Source organism: Coturnix japonica, chromosome 4 (assembly GCF_054131305.1).
Source record: "Coturnix japonica strain WE chromosome 4, WE-NBRP24, whole genome shotgun sequence".
NCBI classification, from domain to species: Eukaryota; Metazoa; Chordata; class Aves; order Galliformes; family Phasianidae; genus Coturnix; species Coturnix japonica.
Window position 1 is genome coordinate 43,518,777 of NC_140666.1, and position 17,104 is coordinate 43,535,880.

The window sequence follows — 17,104 nt, forward strand, 5'->3', positions numbered from 1 at the left end:
GCTCAAATCCAGGGTGGTGACAGGCTGCTCTTGTGAAAACCTCTTTAGCAGTTTGTATGGGAGCAAAGATGGGAGTAGCAGGTGCTCTGGTGGGTGCTGGGCTTCCTCTGTACGGCATCCAGCCCATGGGAAGGATGGAGGGCACCCCTCAGTGTTGCAGGTGAGGGCAGCTGGTCTGATGCTCTGCCCCAGGTGATGCTCCACAGCTGTGACTGGAGTACTTCACTGCCAGCAGCAGTGACAGTGCCCTGCATTAGTGCTTGGTGGCTGCAAGACAGGACAGCTCTATGTGACGTCTGCATTTTAAATACTATCTTTGCTGTAGGTTGTGCAGAAAGGATGGGGTGAGAGGCTGTGGTGTCTGAGGTGTAACTGTACACCAAAGCTGCAGTGTGGGAAGAGGGAGGAAAAAATGAGCAGAGCCTCTTCAGAGCACCTTTGGGAACCAGGAGGTTTGTGCTGGAAGGTGCATCTCCTATTGGCAGGTAATTGATTACGGAGGGCAGTCACCTCTATGGCCTGCAGTGCGTGGATGAGGCACATATGTCTCACTCAAATGGCAAACTAGCAGTGTAATTTTGAATGAAAGGTTGCACGTCTGGTTGGAATCAATTCCACAAGCGTGCAGGAGGCACAGAGCATGTGCGGTGCTCCGGGTGCACTTGTATGCATGGGCACGCCTGGCTGGGACAGAGCTGGAGTGGGGGGCAGGAGGGGCCGCTTGATTGGATGTGAATAATGGGCTTGATTTCCAAGCTTTTCAACATGAAACCTCGTCCCGTCTGAAAACCTTCCCGTTCTTCCTGTCTAAAAGCAGATTTCATGGCAAAACAATTCCAAGACTTTGGCTGTCATCCAAACGTACTTGGGGCTGTAGTATTCCAGCTGATCAGCAGGCTCTTTTAATTTTTCTGTCACACAGCCAAGGTCTGGCTGCATAAAGATAATCCCCAGTCCTGCTTCACCATCTGAGATGACTTTTCCATAGGAGCAGCACTGTATGAAGAAGAGTTGTACGCCTTGCTAAGTCTGGGCCTTCTGTAGAGTGCTAATGGAGATTACAGAAATGTCACTCTGAATTTAATATATATCATTGCTTTGCTGATGGACAGAGTCAGCACAAAGGTCATAGACACCAAGTTAAAGAAGCGTGTTTAGCTTTACTTACATTCAGAGCAGTGAGATCATAAGTGAAATGATCTAGCAAGACTAAAATAGAACAAGGCAATGCACTTAACCATTACTACATAAGATTAAGTACAGTGATTAAGAAAGATGCATCACCAATTGCCTGAATACCATCATCCAGATCCGCTGTCAGTGGGGAGCTCTGGTTGCAGCAAGGATTTGGAGTCTCTTTGCTGTCAACTGGGAGGTCCTACACAGTGTGTCCACTTGTAGGTGAGGTCTCCAGCTTCTTTACAAGACGGTCCAGCTTTTACATTGTTCAATAAATAAGTTTACGTGACAGTTAGGTGGAAACATCTGATTTCATTCTCCCTTTTAGGATTCCACCTCAAACTTGGCCAGGGCTCAAGGAAGAACCAAGGAGGTTTGTGTACTAGTAGACCTTGACACTATGCTTCTACGCAAGGAAAGGGTAATATAGTCTCAAAATGCTTTATCTAAGCTACGCCTTTTGCTAATTATACGTTTTGTCCAAGATACATATTTCACCAATGATCATACTTATTTTGCTAATGATTGGATACTGATGACATAATGCTTTGTTGTGGGGTTCATCTAGAGGTCGACTTTGGTTCGAGGCCTACTGTTCAGGCCTTAGTACTTCAGTCTCTCTATATATACATATATGTGACAATATGTATTATGGATATCATATGTGACCATCTGTATTTATATATATATACTTATGCATGCGTATATATATGACTTAATAGGAGTGTTGTGAACTGAATTGCAGCCACTTCACTTTTTGGTCTAGTCTATATGTATCTTGGATCCATTTGCTGAGTAAGGGCATGATCCATGAACCCTAATTCATAAAAATAACCTGCCTACAGGCAGCAGCAGGTATCACTGAAGAAACAATAGGATTCTGGGAAAAGTTTGGAAGAGTCTGCCCTTATATTTGAGATGTACATGAAAAGTGCTGGGGGAGGGCAGGCAGGAAAGAGGAAAAGGAAGCCAAGTGCAGCCCCGCAGGATGTAAAGCAAATGTAAGTAAATGTAAACTTGGTTCGTGCATACGGTGTTGCTTCCTGACCTGATTTGCTCACAAGCAGAAGAGGAGTCATGTTCACGTTGAACAGAAATATTACTTTCTTTTTAAACAAAATCAGCATACAAACAAGGAACACAGTGAACTGAAAGTCTGTTCTTTAGAAGACAGTAAACATTCCTCTACATTAATAGTAAGGCAAGCGTGGCCAGTGCCTTGCATTCAGCGGTGGTCACAAAAATCTGCCAAGTGACAGCACATGTTGAAAGTAAGTGCAGAAATTTCATGGAGGACAAAACCTAGATGTCACCAGAGGACCTGCAGGCCAGGCCCAGGCTTGTTCTCATCAGTGCAAAGGCAGAGCCATCCCCAGAGCTCCGTGTTGTTATCTGAGAGTTTGTAGGCGCAAGGGGCAGTCCCAGTATGTTCTCATTATCCCGAATTCCAACATTAGCATCTCGTCGTTCAGGTGTTATTAACTGCAGGGAGGTTTTCTCTATTTATGCAGTGTATCTGACACTTCTAACGACAGCTTGTGTTATCACAGTGGTGAGGAGCCCCCGACTGCAGATAGGGATCTTCTGTAAACAGACAGCAGAGCAGGCAGTCCCTCCCAGATAAACTTTGACCTAATTCGGGCTAATCCTGGGAAGGGTGACTGCTGCTGAAAGCTGCTGGGGAGCCTCAAGAGGAAGAAGACACAGAAGAGCTTCGTGTAAGGGTTTGACGCAAGGCAAAGCACAGCTATGCATCAGCTCAGTGTTGATGAGATGAGCCACTGGACATGCAGCCTCAGCTTCATTCCTTCACAGGCCTGCTTATTTGCTGTTGGAGTAACATCACGTAAAACATCAGCTTCATCACATCATTCAGTGGGAAGAAACCAAAAATCCTTGGCTCACAATCTCCTGTCCTCCCATTCATTTCTGCCTGAACATGGGTATCGTAGACCTTTTTCTTTGACAACAATCTTTGAGATTCTGGAAGCAAGAGATCTTAATGCTGAAGTGTTAGTACATAGGGAAAGCACAGGGTTCAAGCTGATGGTTTTGCTGTGTGCTTGATTGTGAGACCTGCTGGCCTTGGTGTGTCTGCAGTGCTGGCAGTGCCATGGGGTCAGCACATCAACTGCAAGGATGTGTACAAGAAGAGAAATACTGTGTTTGCTGATGACACCAAGCTGAGTGGTGCAGTCGATACGGTGGAGGGAACGGATGCCATTCAGAGGGACCTTGACAGGCTGGAAAGCTGGTCTTGGGTGAACCTAATGTGGTTCAACACGGCAAAGTGCAAGGTTTTGCACTTGGGCCGGAAGAACCCCAGGCACCTGTACAGGCTGGGAGGAGTTGTTCTTGAGAGCAGCTCGGCTGAAAAAGACCTAGGGGTCCTGATAGATGAGAAACTTAACATGAGCCAGCAGTGCGCTCTGGCAGCCCGGAAAGCAAATGGGATCCTGGGCTCCATCAGGAGAGGGGTGGTCAGCAGGGACAGGGAGGTGATCGTCCCTCTCTACTCTGCTCTTGTGAGGCCCCATCTGGAGTACTGTGTCCAGGTGTGGAGCCCTCAGTACAAAAAAGATATGGAGATTTTGGAAAGGGTCCAGAGGAGGGCCACAAAGATGATCAGGGGGCTGGAGCACCTCCCCTATGAGGACAGGCTGAGGGAGTTGGGTTTGTTCAGCCTGGAGAAGAGAAGGTTGCGGGGTGACCTCATTGCAGCCTTTCAATACCTGAAGGGAACTTACTCCCAGGAGGGGAGTAAACTCTTCGAAAGGGCTGATAATAGCAGGACTAGGGGAAATGGTTTTAAGTTGAAGGAGGGAAGATTTAGGTTGGATGTTAGGGGAAAGTTCTTTACTAGAAGGGTGGTTAGGTCCTGGAACAGGCTGCCCAGTGAGGTTGTGGATGCCCCGTCCTTGGAGGTGTTCAAGACCAGGTTGGACGGGGCCCTGGGCAACCTGATCTAGTAAAGGTGTATGTTTGGTGGCCCTGCCAGGCAGGGGGGTTGGAACTACATGATCCTTGAGGTCCCTTCCAACCCGGGTAATTCTGTGATTCTGTGTGTGTTCAGCTGGGAGCAACAACAGAGTAAAAGAAGTTGTTGCTCCATTTGCAGCAGGAAAACTGGGTTTTGTTCAGACTACTGCATTAGTAATCTCAGATATCACGCACATTTTATACAGTGATAAAGGTCAAAACTGACAACTGCAAAATAAACTAGAGCACTGACAATTGGAATCACTTTTATATCTTTTTTTCTGTGTGTGTGTGTGTGTGTTCTGTAATGTAATAATGGGTTAATAACGTTTTCCAGACACACACTTACCAGTCTGGGTGTGGCATAGCTCCTTCTTTTTAGAGGTGAGTTAACTTTTACCAGGTCTTTTGAGTATCATGATATTAACACCGATGACCCGTAGTAAATCCTATAATTGATATGGGATTGTGTTGTTGGCCACCTTACCCTGAATTGCATCATGGATGTTTTGCAACAAAGATCCAAACTATTGAATTTGAAATACAAGTAAAAGATCTCTGTTTTTTCAGGCTTACCCTCTGATGCCAGGGTAATAGAAAACAGGTACATACATTTATCCTGCTGCTTCTTATTGAAGCAGTGAGTCTTAGCGTCAGACACAAAGGTGTAACTGTGTCTGGGTTCTGTTCATATCTTCACCGTTCACTTATTGCGCAGGCAGGTCCACACACTTCTCTTTGCCCTTCTTTCTCAATCTGCAAAATGCCTGTAACGCAGCTCTGGGATTTGAGATTTGGGCAATGCTGACCAATGCAGTCCCATGGCAGTTTCAGGAACCTGGGGGAGTCAGCATCACTGTGACTTAGTTGGGAGCAGTCCTGGCTGGGGCTGTGTGTGTCAGCAGAAAGATGACCTCAGGAGGGTAAGTCTGAAATGGTGACTTTTCTACTAGCGACAGTAACTCAGTGAAATAGCAGCAAAGATCTGCGCTGTTACGGAAGCAGTTGCTCTTGATGTAATCAAAGATGTACGTGCCTTTGGGCTGTTCCTGCAGCAGCTGAAAGGAAATTAGGAAATGCGGTTGTGAAAGAATAAAAACGTTGAGAAGAGTGCTAGGAACTGATTACCCCCTTGTCTACAGGAAAACAAGAAGTCACTGTCTTCTCCAGAAACCTGAAATAGAGTATGTCTGACTTCAAAGGGAGCAGTGGCAAGGCCGACTTGCTCCACCACCACCTCTTTAGGCAGACCCAGGCTGCAGGAAGGCCACAAGAAATCTGCACCAGGGTTTCTGTCCAATAGCCTCGTGTTGGTGGGGCTGGAATGCCTCCGGGAGGAGCTGGGGCTCACTGAGAACTGATGCACACAGCAAGAAGTGAAATCATAGTTGAAAACTGTCTCCTTTCAGATGTAAGTGACCACTCACTACACTTAGAAGGAAGTTCCCCAACACGTCAGAAGCGTGCGCAGATCCAGGCTATGTTACATCTTCCCTTTCTCTGTTACTACATCCATCCCATGCATGACAGGCTGGTGATCCCTTGCAACATGCGGTGCCAACCCCATCTTGTCTGGGCAGCTGCTGTGGGTCTGTGTGCAGAAGCACTGAGCCCATGTCCTTCTTTCTCAGGTGTGTCCCCACTTTTCCCCTTACTGCTGTGTACCAGGGGCCTTTGCTTCTTGCTGTCTCCATGTCTCTCTGATGGGGGTGAAAGCTTTCTCTCTCATGTGTAACTTAGCTGAGCTTACTGAAGGCTTCATGGCCAGTTTGGCCTCAGTTCTACTGTGGCATGGGGTGCTGCATCCACATCTCGCAGCCATGCCTCACCCCCAGGCTCTCTGAAGCACATTCCCAGGTCTGCTGTGCACAGGCCCCACACCTGTGTGCAGATGTGAGTAGAGAACAATACAGATGAAGCCTTAAAAATCATAGGATCACAGAATCATTTGAGTTTAAGATACCCTAAAAGCTGTCTGGTTCACCTGCCCTGCACTGAACCACCACAGCTCCATGGGGCACTCAGAGCCCCTTCAGCCCAACCTTGGCTGTCTCCAGGGATAGAGCTAATGTTTCCTTGATTGATAACTGATGTGTAACACTGTCAGAATATTTCCTATCCACCATATCATGTCAGGGGCCATCTGTCATCAGATCTTACCTGGCATGATATTACTCAGTGCTGTCTCACCAGGGGTTTATTACTGCGGGCTGTAAAATACTTGGATAGTAAAAGGCTCCAGGCATGTAAGATACAGATATCAGTAACAGAATTCATCAGTCACCTACATGCTTAGCATTGGGCATTTCCTAATGAACACAGAAATGCATTTCCTGCAAAATAGAAGCATAACTGGCTAAAGGAGTGAAAAATAAGGAAGCTTATCAGCAAACCTCACGCATCCAGGGACTGTCCAGTCAGTGTTGTTTAATGGAAGCTGATGCTGGTTTTGGATGTGAAGGCTGAACCTGGCCGTTCACAAAAAGATCTGAGGAGCAGAGGACAGCAAAATGTAAATTTCCATGTGAGCCAATGCTACAGCATTTCAGAAAAATAACACTCAAGTCATTTGGACTAGCAGCAGGGGATGTGTGCGAGCAGCGTAGCATGCCTGTGCATGTAAGTAGTGTCAGAAGTGAGGTCGATATGCAAGTGAAGCTGGGAACAGTAGGGAAGAGCAGCCTGTTACTGCAAAGAGACACTGTCATCCTGTATGTCTGTGGAGGCCTGGGGGCGACTGAGCTTTGCTTTGGGCTCAACTCATTAAGGAGAAGAGGGGATTGCTGGAAATAGCTGCTGTTGATTGTAATCTCTTTCAGAACTTAAAGATTAAAACAGAAGTTTATCCTGTGTTCTCATAAAGATGCTTGCAAGCCTAAGGAGAAAATTGCGTGCTTTCTTGAAGGAACCAGGGAGAGGTAAATGCACTGATATGAACTGTTGGGCAGGTGGTTGGGCCTGGAGGCTTTGCAAGGTATGGGATGCTGCAGGATTGCACAATGTCAAAAGAGTACCCTGGAGCTGGATACACCTCTGCTTTTACCTTCACGCAGAATGGTATGGACAGCAGCAATCACCTTCCTTTCTTTTAATGGCAACAAATGAGAGTGAGTAGGTGAATGCAGTGCTGCTGGCCTGGAACATGAAGCGAAGGCACACTTTCAGCTGTGCTTCACCTGCAGGTAACTAACTCAGATTTAGATCTGCTACACTGGCTGCAGCATCACTCAGCAGTGGTGTCTGGAGAGCTGCGTCCTGCCACAACATGGTGACACATGAGGACTGGAGGCTGAACCATGCTGCCCCTCCAGCTCCTAGTGACCACTGGAGTGAGCTGCGGCTGCTGTGCTCCTCAGGTTGTGCTTGTTCTGTGCAACGAGGCCAGATAATTGGCTATTCAGAGCCATCTGGGCTGCTCTGCCTATTTAAGTGGAGTGTCAGCTCTAGACTAAGTTCATCAGTTACCTAATCGTCTTGTGCCACTGATAGCACCAGCTCAGAGATGGCTCTGTAGCACTTACTCACATGGGAGTTTTCACTCTCCTTACACCTATGGGTCTGTAATACATCATGACAGGATGCATGTGCTGCCTGCAGGCCTGGACAGCCTGATGGAAAGTTTCTGGGCAGCTCCCTTGGGTTGGGGTTTTGTACCTAAGGCTTTGCATGAAGGCTTTGTCATGAGGACGATGACTTCCCTAGCCTGCAAAAGGCCATTGGTTTCTCTCCTTCTCACCTTACTTAGGGAGGGACTGCACTGGACAGCTGTAGTCTCTGAATTCACCTTCCCTGGCTGGCAGCCGTGAGGTTATCCAGCAGTGCTGGTGTTGGCTCTGTGCTATTATTGGTTACTCCCTACAGAAGCCTCCATTAAAAGCTATTTAAAACACTGCATCTTTTAGTTTGGTCCACAGTTTACCAGTATACTATAGAAAATGTACAGCCCCAATAATTTCTAATGACACAGAGTGGACATTAGTTTCCAGACTGGCCTGTTGTCTTGTTATAGGAGACGTGGAATGACCATTTTGAGATGTCCATGTGACACGTAGCTGCGGTGTGACATTAGTGAGCAGGGTGCCAGTGCACAGAGCCCCACAAAAATAGGATAGTAAGTAATGATTAAGACATGAACAAATTTCCATCAAGTAATATACTTGCCCTGCTGAGGTCTTCCTGTCCACAAGGATAGATATACCTGTAGGTGCCTAGTGCTTCAGTTATGATGTTAGAGCGCTGATAAGGTGGGCAGTCACTATGTACTGTGCTTGTTTGTGGGCCAGCTCAGACAGGGCATGACGTTGCCAACTGCACACTTTCACGTCGTGCAGTGACCTTTTGATTAAATATTACTCCTTAATCTTTCTGAATTTCACTTACACTATGTACTTTGAGGTGATGTCCATATAAACGAGAATATTCCTCTCTTTTTTTTATCATTTGACAGACATGGGTATTGATTTAACATTTTTTTCTTTCCACTCAACCCAAGTATTCTTGTCGCTTGTGAAATTATTACCAACTCTAATGTTATGAAATAGACACAGGTTCCTAAATAAATCTCCTTCAAATGCACACACAGATGAATGAGCAAAACAGAAGAAGGAACATGATGGTCTGCAAACTGGAGTCATGCTGAAAATGAAACTTTCATTACAGTCCTGTGGCAGAGCATTTGAGTGATAAACATATTTCTAACACTTGCAACAGCAAAAGGAATTGCTAATCCTGACTAATCTGCCCAAGCAAGTGCTTTTCTATGACTTGCAGGACTGAAATAAAATCCCATTTGTTTGCTTGCTTTGGAAAAGAATCAGTGTTTCCGCGTGGAAGGAAGCTGGACAGAAATTTAACTGCGGGGGAAGAAAGGGGAATTTAACAGAGTTGCAAATCCCCTATTTCTCCCCACTGACCACATCTTCTCACTCTTGGCCCTCTTTCCAACTCCCAGAAAAACCCCTAAATCCTAATATGAGGTTTTATTTAAAAAAATACACACCAAAACAACCACTTACCCTAACTCGGAGGCTAGAACAGTTTTGTAGTTACTGGAAGAATGAGCAAATGTACATAGAGCTGGTGAGGGCGTCTAAAAGAAAGAATGAACTCTTTTTTTTTTATTAGGGATTTAAGTTTGGCTTTGGTGTTGTTGTTTCAAAGAGGAAGTGTAAAACAAATTAGAGAGAGTCGTTCTGTTTGCCAGACCTTGCTGCGTTGAAAGCCATGGAAATCTTGTCTTGGGTTTCAGTGGAAGTAGGGCTGGAAATGTCAGGTTAACTGAGGTGCTAGGCAACAAAACTTTGTTCATTCTACAAGTTTCCTTATTATGCACTGTTTCTGCTGGAGTCCATTGTGGCACTCATTGCAGTCGATGGAAATCCCTCCTTTGGCTTTGATTTTGGCTGTCTGGAGAGGATATTCTGGAGAGGTCTGACTGGAAAAGGCCTGTTAAAGAAATGGTGGGTGGGTGGGTGTCTCAGACACACCAGATAGAAAGGAAAACAGCTATTCCTTATAGCTGATAGGCCATGGCTTCCACATACTATGGCTGAAATCCTGGCTTTACTTCATATTGGTTTAATATGTGAGGAACACCACTCAATATTCCTGGAAGAAATCAGTAGCAATTCTTTCTTGAAAAGCTATTTTTGTTGTGAAGAATGTGGATACTTGAACTCTTTCAGCATGGGACAGACCCATGCCCAGCACTGCTTTCTGGGAATGTGATAAAGGCCCTTTCATCCCTGTGAGAGCCAGAGCTTTTTTGATGTCGTGTGCTGGAGGAGAAGCAGTAGGTTGAAGAGCCGACCTTTGCAGTGGAGATGTGCTGAATGAACGGTTGGGAAGTTTGGGGTTGGCAGGAAGGCATGCTGGCATCTGACCAACACACGTCGTGGCTTTTGTAAAAAGAGCAGTGCACGTATTTAACCTTGTAGGTGTGCAGTGGGTAGAGTAAGCACAAAAACGTTCGACCAAAAACCTCCCTGCCCGTGCTTACTAGATAATTTTCAGGTCATCGCAACTCAGTCAAGGCAAGCTGATTTCTGCTGCATTCCTCAATGATTTGTGCCAAATCATATATTTCCACCCTTACCAATTTCAGCTGTAAGTCTATTTTAATCTTACTTGCTTTTTTGTTGTTGTTGTTGTTTTTTTTTTTCCTAATGTACTCAGCACTGCACACTAATGCCCCTGGGTCCTTACATTCCATGGTCACTTCAGACAAATAAAAGCTAAACTAAATCTGCCCCAAATGTGTGCTTTTTCAAGTTCTGTCAGCAAATCCTCATCCAATGGGAACTGTGAGTCCAAGTAGTGCAGTGCTGGCTGGCTGCCACCTAGGTGAGATGGGAATGCCAATGGGACATTACGCTCACTGACCACCAACGTGACTGGCAGGTGTACTCCTCCATGACCTTGGGGCGAGCATTGCCACCTCTTGCCCTTTATACACAAAAGCAGCATGTGCCAGCGAGGGAGAGCCAGCTCTGGCCTCTCTGTAGAGCAGCAGACAGAGCCCAGTGTCAAAGCAGCCCCGTTTGGAGTGTGAGAAATGCCTGTGGCTGGCACAAGAGCCCAGTTTGTCACCTCCTGTCATTGCCCCCACCGGCCCTTGTCTGCTGGCCTTGCCAGTCCTTCCTCAAGGCGTCTGCATCCAGAAGTAGTTACCCTGAGCACAAACCACAGGCAGTGCTGGTGGCTCTCTGTAAGTGTTAAACTGAGAATGTGCATGCTCCTTTCACCCACCCCAATCATCTATTGATTTCTTAGCTCCTAAATGTGTTTCTTCATCCAGGGATATGTTGCCATGTCTCCTTTACCTTCTGGGGGGGGAAAACGTTATCTAAATAGTGACTAAGCTTCTGGAGTGTTTTTATTATATAGCAACATTTAGGCTGGTTGTGTGTTTTCAATGCAGTTTTATTGTGAACATCTGGGATTTGCTATCCAGCTCTAATAACTCTGATTCTGTTACATTAATCAATGCCTAGGAGCTTGAAAAAGGCGAGGACCATCATCCTTGTTGATTCTTTCAACAAATAGCAGAAGTCAAGCATCGTGAAAACAATGAAAAAAACAGTGCTGAGGAAGCCTGGGTGGGATTTTGAGATGCTGCCATGCAAAACTAATTCAAGCAATAAAAGATCACTACAGAAAATGTAGAGAAGCTGAGAGGAAACAATGCTGGAATGTAAAAGAGTAAGTAAGAGAAACAAGTGAATGTGCCTTCTTGTAGTCTAATATGGGCCAAATGAATTACAAAACCAATGGGAAGAACTGGTAGAGCTGTACACTTCTCTTCAGGTCACTTTGTCATCAGGTGACTGAGAAAGTTAAGTGGATGAGAAGAGGTGGGGGATTAAGTTTAGGGATGAAAGAAGAGGAAATAGGAAGACATGGTGGACACTGTAAAAAGTTAGTGTGAATGAATGCTGCATGGGTTAGGATGATGACTGAGGTTTACAATAAGCCTTTGCTATGGAAGCACTGCAGTAGTGTAGTATTGCTTGAAGACATTAATTTATGTTAAATCAAAACTGCTTTAGATTTTCTTTTAAACTTTTTCAACACAGTGCTCAATATGCCCTAGACCCCAGAAAGGGTGAGGCTAACTTTTTTTCTTAGAAAAAGGCAATAGCTGGAAAAATGGAAAGCTGGACATAAACCTTTCTTTGTGTCTGAAGCAGAAGCAGCAACTTTGGACACTTGTCCCTGTTTTGCTAGTGACTTTATGAAAATGGATTTTCATATGGATTCATATTCATTTCAAAATGGATGAAGCCTGGGTCTTAGTGGGGAATGCAGAATGTGCTTGTGTGTTGCAGAGCTGTATCTTTTGTTTTTCTTCTTATTAAAAGAGGACTGGTGCTTTTTTGCAAATATTGAACATTTTGTGCCTGGTTATCCTGCTGGGCCACATACATGACAAATTGGCTCTCGGGTCTTGCAGTGCGCATTAAATTCTGTAGTAAAATAAACTGGATAAGGAAGAGATACCCAAATAGATGATGAACTGTATGTATCACCCTTAAACAACTGAAAGAGCAGGTTCCTTCTTGTTTCCTTCAGAAAAGGCTTTTCAGCCTCACTCAGAGATGACCAAGTGTGTTTAATGTTGAGGGAGCACATGGAGTCTTCCATTTAGTCACATAAAATGTGTGTTTTCACACTGAGGTCAAATGACCTTGAGATAGGATCTGCCATTGTTGCTTAGCAGAAAATATAAGGAAAGAATTTATCTTAGACACAGGACAATTTAGTTTTCTTTGTCTCTAGCAGAGTTTGTTGCTACTAGATATTTCTAGACAGAGATTTTGGAAAATCAGGTCTCTTAAATACCAGTATGTAGGTGCTCACACTATTAGGTAGAAAACAAAAAAGCTAAACACTTCAAATAATAATGTTTTATAATAGTAAGTAGTTTGTTACTTGAAATGTTTCTAAAGTATTCCCCCAGGCCCATCTATATGTAAGACAAAGAAACTGACCAGTGCTCATCAGCAGGGAAACTGTGTTGGCACAGTACCCAGTAGCTGGTTTCTGTAGACAACTGGATACGTGTTCAACTCCTGGTTTGATTAATGGTGGTTCCTGGCAAGATAGATGTGGTCAAACAATGCTCATTTTCTGCTTAGTAACAATATTCTACCAGAGAGAGTTATATTTAACTTGTTTTTCATGTCCATTTCCTTTAGAAGGGAGCTTGGATGGGAAGGTTTGTTTTTTTTCAAAAGCCAGACCTATTTGCCTTACCACACAGCGTACCTAGGTGAATCACACCAGCGCAGAGGGAGGGTGGAATTGTTTCCACCCATCACAAGAGTCAATACAGGTAATTTATGATGAAGAGCCTTGACAAGATGCCATTTTAATCCCCTGATTGGCTTTTATCCCAAGTGAAAATGGAGTTTACTTACGCACCTTGCTGTCAAATACTTTCATGGTTTGAACAGTGGCCATCCTGATCTTATCCATGTCTACAAACCCTTTATTAAAAATATTCCCAAGGCTCACCTTCCCCACCACATTAACCTGCACACTGGCTCTCCCTCTCACACTTTCTCAGCACAAACTTGCAGCAAAGTGTGAAGGACACTACACCACAATCACTATGCGCATGTTCTTGCTCCCCATCGTTTCTTCTCACAGTCCCCTTTTGGAACCTGTAGGTGCTAGCATGGAGTCAGAGGGGTCTGAATGAGGCCATGCAGTGCTGTGCTGTGCTGGTAGATCCTCTAGAAGCAGACATTCCTTGCTTACTCCTGGGACTGAACTTGCACTTGTGCACCAGCGCTCTTTACAGCAGTTAGTAGTAGTTGTGAGTATGTGAAGAATGTGAAAACACGCTGTGTGCTTAGAGTTCATTTCAATATACCATAGTCTTGCACTGTTTTGGGCATGGCTGCTCCTGTTCGTGTTCAACATATTCCAGTGAGCTGCACCACGTACCAAATAAAAGAACACAGTCTTTTTAGCAGCCAGCAAGAACTGTGCTCAGGATATATTCCTGAGACAGTCTTTTATTTGTTTTCGAATAGAGACTTCACTTCCCAGCTGGAGTTTAAGCATAAATAAATATTTAACTTCTGAGCTTTCTTGCTCAGTTTATCTTTGTGTAATATTTCACTTAGTATTCAGACTGTGTTATGATCAGTTTATGCATTTCTGTAATGTGGCTTTACACGTCGTAGCTTCTCTGCTCAAGTAGGTTTTAGGAGAATGCAATCTTTTCTCTCCTTTGTGTGGTGCCTTCAGCCCTCAAAGAGACAGACAGGGGAACGGCCATTGGGAAAATATTTTATAGGAGGAAAAGTTAACAAAAGGGCACGTCTGGCTTGTTTGTATTACGCTGCCATAAACGAGCAGCAGAACATCCTTATGCCTGGGGTTTCATTTGAACGGCTCAAATCTGAAAAGCTTTCTGTTGATTGTTCATACGAGGGAAGCAGTAAACTTGGGATTAGGCTCATCCTGGGAGTGGAAGAGGGGGAAAATGCAGCATGTGAAGCAAATGGATCAGCTTTAGCACAGTTGAATCTGCTGCTGGTTTATGTTTGGTTTTGCCAGATCTGTGTTTTTACCTGGGTACCTTATCGCATGAAGAAAGAGCATTGTCATTAGCCTGACGTCAGCAAGCTGGAAGAGCTGTGGCCAGGGTGTCTGTTTTTTATATGGCAGGGTGCCACTCCCCAAGAGCCCGCTACCTCCTTCCCATTCTGGGGGTTCACACTGGGCTCTGGGGGGATCCTGTGTTCTCAGTGGGAGCCAGGCAGGGACTCTGGTAAACAAAGACAAAAACAGCAAGTGGAAGGAATAGTGGGAGCAGCTGGAAAACCCTTTATATATTTGGAAGTAAGAACACAAAAACCTTGAAAGTCAACAGTGCAATTACATTTGAAAATAACATATGTTTGCAATTTTAGGTTGGTTTTCTAGTTCTGTTTCTCCTTTCTCCTCAAAATATCCCGAGTAAATTCAAGTGTGCACTTATATGTATCATGTCTCTTTTATGCAGCAGAAGTTTTACACTTTTTATTTCTCTGTGCTTTTATACTCTGGGACTGCACTGGGGACATTGCTGCTGCTACAGTCCCCCTGGACTCCTTGCTCATCCTCCATCACCGAGGGACCTTCTTCCTGTGCCCCAGCAATTACCATTAGCATTTGTAATCCATTTCCCAAGCGTACTAAACAGTTACAAACATAAAATGAAAATTATTCCATTTCCCACTAAGGAGAGAGTTGAAGAAACATGAGAGATTATGCCTGTTCTGCGGATCCAGTAGCTTATGCTTTTTAAGAGCAGTAAATGCTAGACATCTTGAAGTGTTTATTTACAAGGAATTTCTCTGGTTTTTCTTCCCTTGATATTTTAAGCAAGTGCAAGCAGATGCAGTTACAACATGGTAGAGACTAGACAGCTCATTTGTTACATAAATTATGCACTTGGGATGGCTCTCAAAGAGAAGAGACCAGATTCAGCACAGTGATATGCGTGCCCAGTAAATCAAAGTGAAAATAACACAGCTAAGTGATGTTTCTGTCAGACGCTTAATTTACTTCATCCATGGTAGCTGGTACTTCAATATCAGTGTTATTTTATCAGCTAGCATGTTGGGTCCAGCCTGGACTTTCCAGTGCAAGAGGGACGTGGGCATCCTAGAGAGAATCCAGTGAAGGACCATGGATATGGCAAAGGTATTGGAGCTTTTATCACACAGGGAGACTTGAGGCTGTCTTAGCCTCAAGAAGGCTTGTGATGAGGGCACATCTTGTTGGTACGCATAAAAACATCTACTGTGGGGGTGGAAAGAAGATGGAGGCAGACTCTTCTCAGTGCTGCCAAGTGGAAGAACAAGGGACAGTGGCACCAATAGAAATATATCAATCCACAGGAGCTGTTTCCTGAGCTCCCCTGCATAAGACAGTCCAATACTGCCATTATGGATTTTATTTTCATACAGACAGCTGCTACTTCTGTTTTTTCTTTATATGTTTTTCTAAGTAATCTGGTTGAAACTAGGACCCTTTCTTTTCTGATCAGCAGGAAAAAGCCAATTTCAAAGAGGACTGCAGTCCCTGGGTGCATAGTCAGGTGAGTGCCAAGTAGAAGCAGAGAGGTGTTGTGCAAGGCATTAGTGAGATACACATTCAGATACCTCTTAGCTGGTGGTTTTGCAGTTTGATGTTGATGGCAGGATTCACAAAAGGATACAGATACATGATAGAGAAAGGTGGACACACAGATACACCTACTAGAAACACTTTTTCCAGTGGGAGGCAAGGCAAAGTTCACTCCAGTTTCTCTGAGAGGGCTGAAAAATGTGATTTTCATCCTTCAGAAACCCAGATGTGGGGAAGGTTGTGATAATGAAGGATTAATTTACCTGGTAGATTAAATCAGTGTGAGTTGTTGGTTGCTGGCAGATAGAAGCATTCATGAAATGAAAAAACAAAAAAAAGAAAAAGAAAAAAAGAATTCACCATTGCCTGAGTTGTTTTTTTTTCCACATTACTTGATTGATGCCTTCATCCAAAACTAAGGACATGATGCAAAACTCAGTTGGCAGAGTCTGGCTCTGTCTACAAGAGCACAAAGTGCGGTGCAATAGAACAAGCCAGCAGAGTGCAACTGCTGCAGATAGATGATGGCCGTGCTGTCTGCGCCCTAGGGCTTAATTCCCATCGCATTGACTGAGCTATGGCCTTCATGCCCATTGGCAGCTGGGTGTGCTCCTGGATGACAAGTTTCCATTTCCTTTCAGGAGAAAGGAATCTGTTTTGCATTTGTGAGACTCTCCACAAAGTGATTCAAGTGCAGTTAAGTGGGACTATGGGCTGATTCACAGTACGCTTCTCCTTTCCTCACTAAGAAGTGAACTCAGGCCCTGTCCTTCTGTCACACTTCCATCTCACGGGATGTCTTCTTCCTGCTGTACTCCAGTAAAAGCTGGAGCACCAGGAAAACAGGGGTTGTCTTTACACAAATAAAAGAACCTCCAATACTTTACCAAATATTATGTATGTAAAGGAATGCATGTAGTCTTAACCTCCCTCCCCCCCTAAAATAACCCAGGTAACCCATTAAACACCAGAGGGTAAAAACCAGGGCAATAGAACATGTACAGAGCAGTGGAACTTTGAGATTTGGGTTGATGATTTACCAATCAAGTGGGCTCATGAGGCATGCGGCCAAACCAGGACAGCTCTCAGCGCTTGCCGAAATGACCCCACATTCTAGTCAACAAACACAGTCCCCTCACAAGCAATATTTAGAGTTGGGTAACATGATTCTTGTGACCGCCACCAGCTCAGTGTCCCTTTTGACTGCTTTCTTCACAAAACGTGCATCTTTGCAGCAGAATTGTACCGGGTGAAGTGTCATTTGCAGAACTTTAAGGAAACATTTCCCTCACAAGCTGTCACCTTTGGTCAGGTATGAGGG

At 44.6% G+C, this 17,104-nt stretch overlaps 1 protein-coding gene across 1 annotated transcript in view; it reads left to right on the forward strand.

Moving 5' to 3' along the window:
• ACSL1 (acyl-CoA synthetase long chain family member 1) overlaps positions 1 to 17,104 on the forward strand; it is a 66,509-nt gene that overhangs the window by 14,974 nt on the left and 34,431 nt on the right. The gene's annotated exons all lie outside the window — the stretch shown is intronic.